Source organism: Rutidosis leptorrhynchoides, chromosome 7 (assembly GCF_046630445.1).
Source record: "Rutidosis leptorrhynchoides isolate AG116_Rl617_1_P2 chromosome 7, CSIRO_AGI_Rlap_v1, whole genome shotgun sequence".
Lineage (NCBI taxonomy): Eukaryota > Viridiplantae > Streptophyta > Magnoliopsida > Asterales > Asteraceae > Rutidosis > Rutidosis leptorrhynchoides.
The window spans coordinates 310,239,244-310,248,329 of NC_092339.1; positions in this window are offsets into that span (position 1 = coordinate 310,239,244).

The following is a 9,086-nucleotide window of genomic DNA, read 5'->3' on the forward strand; positions in this document are numbered from 1 at the left end:
TAGTAGTATTGAGGTAGCCTATTAACTTTTAAGTTGTAGATACAGGTTTTCAAATGAGAAAATTCGTGACATAGTGTGTGTTTGTATTGGGAATGTGACCACCCGAAAATTTCAGACCAAATTTAAACTTGAATCTTACTTGATTTTGACACGATAAGCAATGTATGTAGTATTGAGTCTCTAAACTTGTGAACTGTTTTCATATATTCATTTGACCTTCGACTGCTCTCGACGATTCACGAACAATTAATTGTAAATAGATATGTGTGTATGTATATATAAATAATAATTCAAAATATAATTTGAAGTATTATATGTTGTTGTTATTAAGAATTAATAAAATAAAAATAAGATATTATAATAATTATTATTTAAAATATATCTCTATATATAAATAAAATATATTAAAAATAAATATTAAATGCTTGTAATACTCATTTGATGTTCCGATTGATATTAAGCAAGTTGAATTCGAACTTATATAATTTTAAAATAAAAGGTGATCAAAAATGAGTTATATAAGTTATAGGCTTATTAAAAGTATATTTAAGATCTAATTATTTAATTTTAACACTTTTTATATTTTACCCATAAATGAGAGGGACAGTTGATGTAATTTTTTAATTAATAAATTAATGATCGAATTTTATACCATAATGACCAAAATAAATAAATATAGTTAATTTAAAAATATGGGATTTTTCTGAACACTTTTATCCGCCACTGATTTAACAATGGGGTACGATACACAGTCCGTGAAAACTGTCGGTACAATAATTAAATCTTGTGACTGCTAAACTGTTTCTCCGCATGATTGATTCCGCTTTATGATTAAGTAATATATTATAATTATTATTATTATATTATATATTTTGATTCTCAATTCGTTAATTATATCCGTGAAATGAATTGTGATTGATAATAATTGAGATTCTGTTTTCTTCTTTTATCAATGTTTCCACTAACAACTAATAAAGTTTTATATATATTTATAAGAATACTGATAGACACTCATATTCTCAAAACCACTCTTTCTCTTTACACATACATACATACATACATGCGAGAATCAGTAAACCACTACAACACTACAACCCATCATTTACTATTTTCTATCTTCTTTGTGAACAAACCAAACAACAATACACCTACATGTTTCTGTTCTCTACTCAAAACCGCTCTCTTAGTGCAGCTACTTAACCAACTAGTTGCTTGTTGTTGTTTGTTCAAACACCATCACACCATTAGAGATGACAAATCATGGTTGCCTATTGTTTGATGATCACCACTTGACCACTTTGTCTCACCATCTCAATATCTCTCTTGTTTCGGTTTTATATCATCACCATTACACCAAAACCAACCCAAACGAAACCCACCACCATGAAACCATCTACCTATCTTTGTTTCAATAACCATTACTACAATCTTTTATGTCCCGAACTAGTGCTACTTCTATTTTTTTCTTCTTCCTGTTTTGGCTCGACTACGTACAACTCACTTCTAAATATATACAAATGCTACAGTTTTCCACTGTGAAAACAAACCCAAAACCACCTTATAGCTATTCTAAACTCGTTACCTTGTTTAAACCAACAACAACCTCATCTTGCTTTTATTTCTTTCCTGTTTCGAGCTCAAGACCAAACCAACATAGCCCACTTGTGACTTTTGTTGCTGCTGTACGAAGAAGTTAACCATCGAAGGTTACTGCTATCATGACAGAACACTGTTGAGATTTCTTTGTTTCTACTGCGTATGTTTGATCAACCATAACTACCTTTATCAACCCATAAACCAAATCCTTTTTATTTGGCTGTCGAAACCCTCCAAACCATCACAACCACAATAACAACCAATACTTCTCTCTTTCCATAATTCAAACGAACCATCAACACACCATCTTAAATAACCGCCACTCTCACCATCTCCAGCGAATATTTGATTTCTTGCTGCTTTTTAACCAAGGACTACAACAAACCCATTTAGTTATCGACACAGATGAGATAAAAGTTTGATTTTTTTTTTTGCAGTCTATAATCAGCAATTTCCTTTAAGAAGATGCTGCGTATTTTTTTTTTTTTATATTGGTGGCCGACAGGTGAAAAAAAAGAGAACCCCACCCTTTTTGTTTCCACTTAATACAGAAACCAAACTTATCCTTAGTAAATTAGGATGTGTTATAGTTCCTTTGGAATTTCTAATTGGGCCGATATAATTCAAATTGTTGTTAGGCCACGATTTATTTTACTAGAGTAGGCTGCCATTCCTTTATTGTTTGGGCCGTTGGATTGCTGTTTCCCTTCCGTACTGCTCGAGTAAAATAAAACATGGTACGTGAAAATTTGAGGATGATAAGGGTACACGATTAGATAATGATTTTTAATGATGACAGTGATGGCGTATGCAGTTGAAAAGATGATGATTTGTGAATATGATATTTAAGGAACGAATTAATAAGATGGGCGTGGTGTTTAGTACTTCGAAGTTTATATGATTATTATACAGACGAGATGTTCTGTTTTGGGGATATTATTGATGCGCATTATATGTTAAGGTCGGTTACCAAGCCAAGCTATGAAAGCAATGAAAAGTGAATGTTATGTATCGAGAGAATGATTTTATACACAGGTTATGTGTATGTTATTTTTGTGCACAAGATATGTGTACGGTTACTAAGATTTATGAAAATGATTTCGTACACGAGAAAGGTGTACTGTATTTAAAAGATATCGCATGTACATTACAGGTAGGTATAGGATTCGGGCCCATTTGTACCATGCAGGATTTAAATCTTGTGGTCTATCAAAAAGATGATTAAATTTTATTGTTTTATGATCAATCTATGAACTCACCAATCTTTTGGTTGACACTTGAAAGCATGTTTATTCTCAGGTATGAAAGAAATCTTCCGCTGTGCATTTGCTCATATTAGAGATATTATGTGATGCCCCGTACTAAATCAACATGTACGGACCATCAACAACAGGATCATTACAAGGTCAAACACTATATGCATTTTCAAAACAAATTTGCATTCATGATAAAAGGTGACGTCATAACTAACGTCAAATGTTTTACAACCAAAAGTATGCTTCTATGAACAGAAGTAAAGATAATAGTACGTGACCCTTAGGTCGTTACAAATCATTGTTTCAAAAGGTAACATAGTTTGAATGCAAATAAAACGTTTCATGCGGTGACAACTCTAACAAGCGCAGCGGGTGTCTACAAGCATGACTAGTACAACAGCGAAAGCAAGCAACCTTAAGCACCTGAGAAAAACATGCTTAAAAACGTCAACACAAATGTTGGTGAGCTATAGTTTAAGTATAACAGTATGTAAGGTAGGCCACGAGATTTCAGTGCTTCAACCAGTGTTTCAAAACAGTATGTAAAGTATATGTTTAACCGTGGGCACTTGGTAACAAACTTAATGTTTATAACCCCCTGAAAGTACACTTGGCGAGTGCGTATGTTTACGAAGTATTAAACACCCGTTAAATGCTAGCGCTACTAGCCCGAGTGGGGATGTCAAACCCTATGGATCCATATCTAATATTCGCGTTCACCGGTTCAAAGACCGATGACTAAACGTTACCGAGCTAAGGGGAAATTTTAAGTACTCGTGCCTAGTATGTAAAACGTAAAATACGCATGTATTCTCAATCCCGAAATAGTTAAAGTAAAAAGGGATGCTATAACTGACAGTGTAAAGTAGTAGTAAAGTTAACTCGGGAAAAGTAAGCAAGTACGCAGGTCCGGAAAGTCCTCAACCTAAGTCAAAAGTTACTAAGTCAGTAAATCTTCCCAATAGGTTTATAAGTATGTAAATTAGGTCTTAAGGGTCATCATCATTCATCATCAAACAAAAAGTATAAAGTAAGTTTCATCTTAGAAAAGAGTTTAAAACAAAGGCTGACTTCGATCAGTCACCACGGCCTCTATACCTACTGAAATAAGGTGAGACCAGTGGTCATGGCTCCGTATATAAGTCTTTTAGTTGCTGTAAAAATTCCAGAAGCAAACTCGTCTTTTTTTGACCGTGGCGACGGTTTAAGTGCGAGTAGGTCAGAATTTTCAGCACAACGTTAAAAGGACATAGTGACGTTCGGAGGGCAATAGATCCTAAACCGTAACTCGGATTAAGACGAGTCTTGAACGAAAAATTATCTACTCGAACAGAGATAACTGAAAATAAACTTTACAGTAGCCCAGGTATTCTGATCAGTTCCATAAAACAGTAAACAGTGTGTTCCAGTGGGTTGTTGGTGCTTGACGTTCATCACGGTTCTCATCCTTGATGCATATAGCTTCAAGTGTACAACTCGTTGATGTGTTTACATCATCTTTACCAAGTTTTGACCATCATAACATAAGTGTAAGTCTAAGATAAGTAGCACAACTCAATTAAGTGTTGCAAGTAGTTTGATAAACCAAAGTTACATCAAGATCTTAGATTTGACACAAACATGAATTATAAAAGTAATATTGAACTACAAACTTGAAAGTAAACTAACTAATCAAGATCTTAAGTTGTAGAACATAGTTCTTAGTTAGATCTTGAAGATCCAAGACCCAAAAGTCTAGATCTAAAGTTATTAAGTTAAATCCTAAGTAATAACACTTGAATCTTTACTTTAATAAAACCATAAGCTATAAAACTTAGATTTTCATCTTGTAAAGTATATGTAAGCTTTCAAGCTTTTGTTTATGACAAAATAAGTAGACCATAAGCTATAGAAACTTAGATCTTTCATATGTATGTGAAGTTATAACTAGAAAGTTATACTTCCATGTTCTTGAACTTATAAAGTTAACTTTTGTTCAAGAAAAATGAGATCAAGATTAACTAGTAATACTTGACCACTCAAAACAATAATCACGAATTTAAGATGCAAGAAAATGAAGAAATAAACTAAATAAACAAGTAGCAAGTTCATGGTTGCTCATACTTTTAAAGTTTCAAGCCAAGGCTTTGATCTTTAAGAAAGTAAACTTTTAAGTTTACAACATGAACTTCAAGTATGATTTTAACTCATGAACTTTCTTTAACAAGTTTTATGGAAGAATCAAAACATAAACTTGATTCTCCTAGGTTCTTTATGTTCTTGAATAAACAAAGTGATATGAAGAACAAACTAGAGAGTTTGATTCTTACAACAACAAATAACAAAATAACAAAGTAAGTGATTAAACAACAACAAGTAATTAAACAAGTGAGAAGTAAATTGATGATGATGATGATGAATGCATATGCTACGGTTTTAAAGAGAGAAAGAAAAGAAAGATTTGTTCAAGTTGCTTACAAGGTAGAGAGAAAAATGAGAGAAAATGGGAAGTAGCATGTAAGTGTGTGAGAAATGAAGATACAAGAGAATAAGTAATCAAAAAAAAGATTTTGAACTCCTCCACCCCTAAAAGAGGCCGACGGTTTTACAAGAAAGGGGGGAAGGAAAAATCCACTAGTTTCATGCATGTAAAGATGAAGATGCTCTCCAAAAATGGTAATAAAGCTAGTTTGCATGGGAAAGGTGTGTAATGGTACAAGTAACTAGTCTTTCCTTTACTTAATCAATCTAGTTTCATCTAAGTATAATACGTGCATAATAAGATGGGCTAACTTAGTCCATTAAGTGTGTAGGGTGGGCTTCTAAGTCCATGTACAAATATAAAGCCCAAGTATGTATGTAAGTAACAAATTAAATAAATAAGCCCAAGTAATTAACTAGTAACCTTAGTTAATTAAAATGATTAATAAAAATTAATCATAAATTTAAATAATATTTGAAAATATTATTCGTGAAAAGTTCGTGTGTCACAAAGACGTGTCGGGCAATTAATAGTCAATCGCGGTAACAAGTAAATGTATATAAACAATACATTCATTAAATCACAAGTATTAATAATAAATATTAATAATTAAACGTTGGAAAATCCAGGGTCGTTACATATTACTTGGAGTCATTCATGACATATTTCAAAAGACATTGCATTCGAGTCGTCGAGTTCATCAAGATTATTATTAATTCAATTATAGTGGGATATATTATGAAATGGTATGCATGCCGTCAACTTTCGATGTAAAGAAAGTTTGTCTTTTAAAAATGAATGCAATGTTTGTAAAATGTATCATATAGAGGTCAAGTACCTCGCGATGTAACCAAATGTAATGTATTCGTCCAGATGGATTAGGACGGGGCACTATAGGGAAGTTATCTCACATCGATCATGAGACAAAACAAATGTATGCATATATGTCTAAGGAGAAGTCCTTCTATCACCAATTGGTTTTAGAAATGGATGGACTCTTAGACTTATATGTTGAACATGTTGGGCTATACGATTTATTAATTCTGTCATGGTATCAGAGCTCAGGTAAGCGATTTTACAAAGCGAGTCCGAGTCAGGCCCCCATGTGTGTGTGCTGCCGTCGCTACAAAGAGATCGAGTCAGGCCGCTATCGTGCCGCCATCTCTACAACCGTTCCACGCCTTGATGTGAGGGGGTGTGTTGTGAAGGTATTCCACATCGTCCATGTGACAAAACAAATGTATGCATATATGTCTAAGGGGAAGTCCCTCTATCACCAATTGGTTTTAGAAATGGATGGACTATTGGACTTATATGTTGAACATGTTATTGGACTATACGATTTATTAATTCTGTCAGTTTTATTCTTATAAATAATAATCTATAAGAATCTCTCTTTAAATAATACAAAATTCATTATAATAATAATAATAATCTTAAGATGCTTATTTTTCAAATAATTTTAACGAGTCGCGGGTCTGGAGGTGCGTTGTTGTAGGCGCGTTGTTGCAGCGAAGACGGATGCAGTCATCTGTATATAGAAATGGATAATTCGTTATAGGAAAGAACATTTGAAACGCAAAAGACATCAAAATGAATATATCTGCTATGAAAGGTATTCCATCGATGATTTAACGAAGTATTCAGATGAGGAAGATGAAGAAGAAGAAGAAGAAGAAGATGATACTTTTCATATACGGGTTCGGAAACATAGAATTATTTGGTTTTACGTGATGCTTTCGATGCTTTGTGGTTCACGTAATTTTTGAGATGTTCATGTATGACTTTTCGTTTGGTTTTTAGGTATTTAGGCTAGCGATTTGAGGGGTTCTTAGGTGTGTTTGTTTACCTCTTAATTAAATGGTTAAGCGTTGAATGCTGAACCATTTCGCATTCAACACGTTTGTTTCTGACCTCTGAATGACATATGATGTTGAATGACACAACATTCAGAACTGAACAATATAGAGTTGAAACACTCTCTTACAATGAAGCACCTGTTTTTCCCCCCTGTAATATCGTACTCAAATCATAACCAAAACACGTAAAAAAAACACAAGGATATTGAATTTTTTATTCAAGTTACACGTAAATAGGTAATTCTACCCAATTCATACCATTAATTCAAAATGATTAACAACTTACTTATTTTCGTTCAGAATCAAGTTTATTCAGAGACTTGGAATGATTCAGATTATGAACCATTCAACGCTAAATCATTCAGTTTATTAATGCAACCTTATGGGCTACTTACATTTTTTTCTAAATTTGTCTTTGCTTCCATTTGCCTCTTATTATGGAGAGGTGTCTGGTTCTATGTCTGAAAACAGACAAAATTACAAATTAAGTGGCAAATTAAGTGACAAAGAAACAACAATTTTACTTACTGAATCAAGAGCTGCGCAGAAACAGACCATTAAATGGTAAGTAAACAGGCCTTTAGTTTGCTTTCGAGTTTGGTTAGGTCTAGTTTTAGTTTGTATGTGTTCTTTACGTGGTTTCGTTTATCACTAATTTTTGCTACTTGTTTTATTTAGTTAATATTAATATATCTGCCTTTAAAAAAAAAATTCATTTCTTTTGTATCATATCTTAATAATAGCATTTATATTTAGGTTTTTGTTTAATAACAACTTTTAGTATTGTCATTAAAAATTAAATTAATTCAAAAAGTGAAGATACATGAGGATGTTTTATTTATGAATTTACAATTTTTTGCATGTTCTAATCTCTAAATGACAATATTGTTATTAGAAAAGTTCTTAAAAATTTTAAGTGAACAATTCAATAGACATAATTACGACATTGGTCCCTGCTATTTGTGCCAGATTGCAAAATTGTCCTTAATTTTTTTTGACATGGATGGTCACCATGATTTCCATGAGTTACGTGGTTGCTCCCCAACACTGGCGATCGTTAAAAAATTTCGTTAAGTTGTGACATGTGTATGACACGTAAGGGCAGTGTTGTAAAAAACCCGATTACTCGCCGATTAATCTCCGATTAATCATTTTTAAGAGCAATCCGTTCCGTTTTTCAAAAATCCGTTTAATTAAATGGCCAACGTCAATTGATGGGTTAAAATCGAATTTGATAACCAAAATCGGTCAAAGTAAAAAATGGTTACCATTTTAACATGAATATAATCTAGAACTTTATAGTTTTGGAGCAAAATGAACAATTTTAGACAATTATGTTAAAATTTATTTTTATATTTATGATTTTTTTCTATATTTACACATATAATTTTTAAATTTTAATATTTTAATGTATACAGTACAATCCGATTAATCTCCGATTAATTCCCGAATTTTCTATTAATCTTTTCAAAATCCCGACCGATTAATCACCGAATAGCGAATTTTGCAACCTTGCGTAAGGGTATCTTTTGCATTTTGAAATCTTCCCCTTCTTTCTTTTAATCGCTGCTTCCCTACATCTGTTAATTTCGAAATGATTCAAATTGAACTCGTTTCTTTAAATATAAACATACCTATATCTAATAACAAACTCATCGTAAATTACATATCAATTACAGCAAACAAAACAATGAGAATGATAAACAATAAAAATACCTTTGTTGTTGGTGGAACTCAATTGTATCGTTTATACACCTCACTCAACAAACTAAGCACTGATTTGCCAACAACAAAAAAAGGGGTATTAATCCAGCCACCAGCGGCGGTGGCGATGCATTAACGGTGGTGGTTGGTTACAATTTGTTTAGGAGAACAGTGATGATCGGAGATATTCACATAAATGGTTATTGTTGG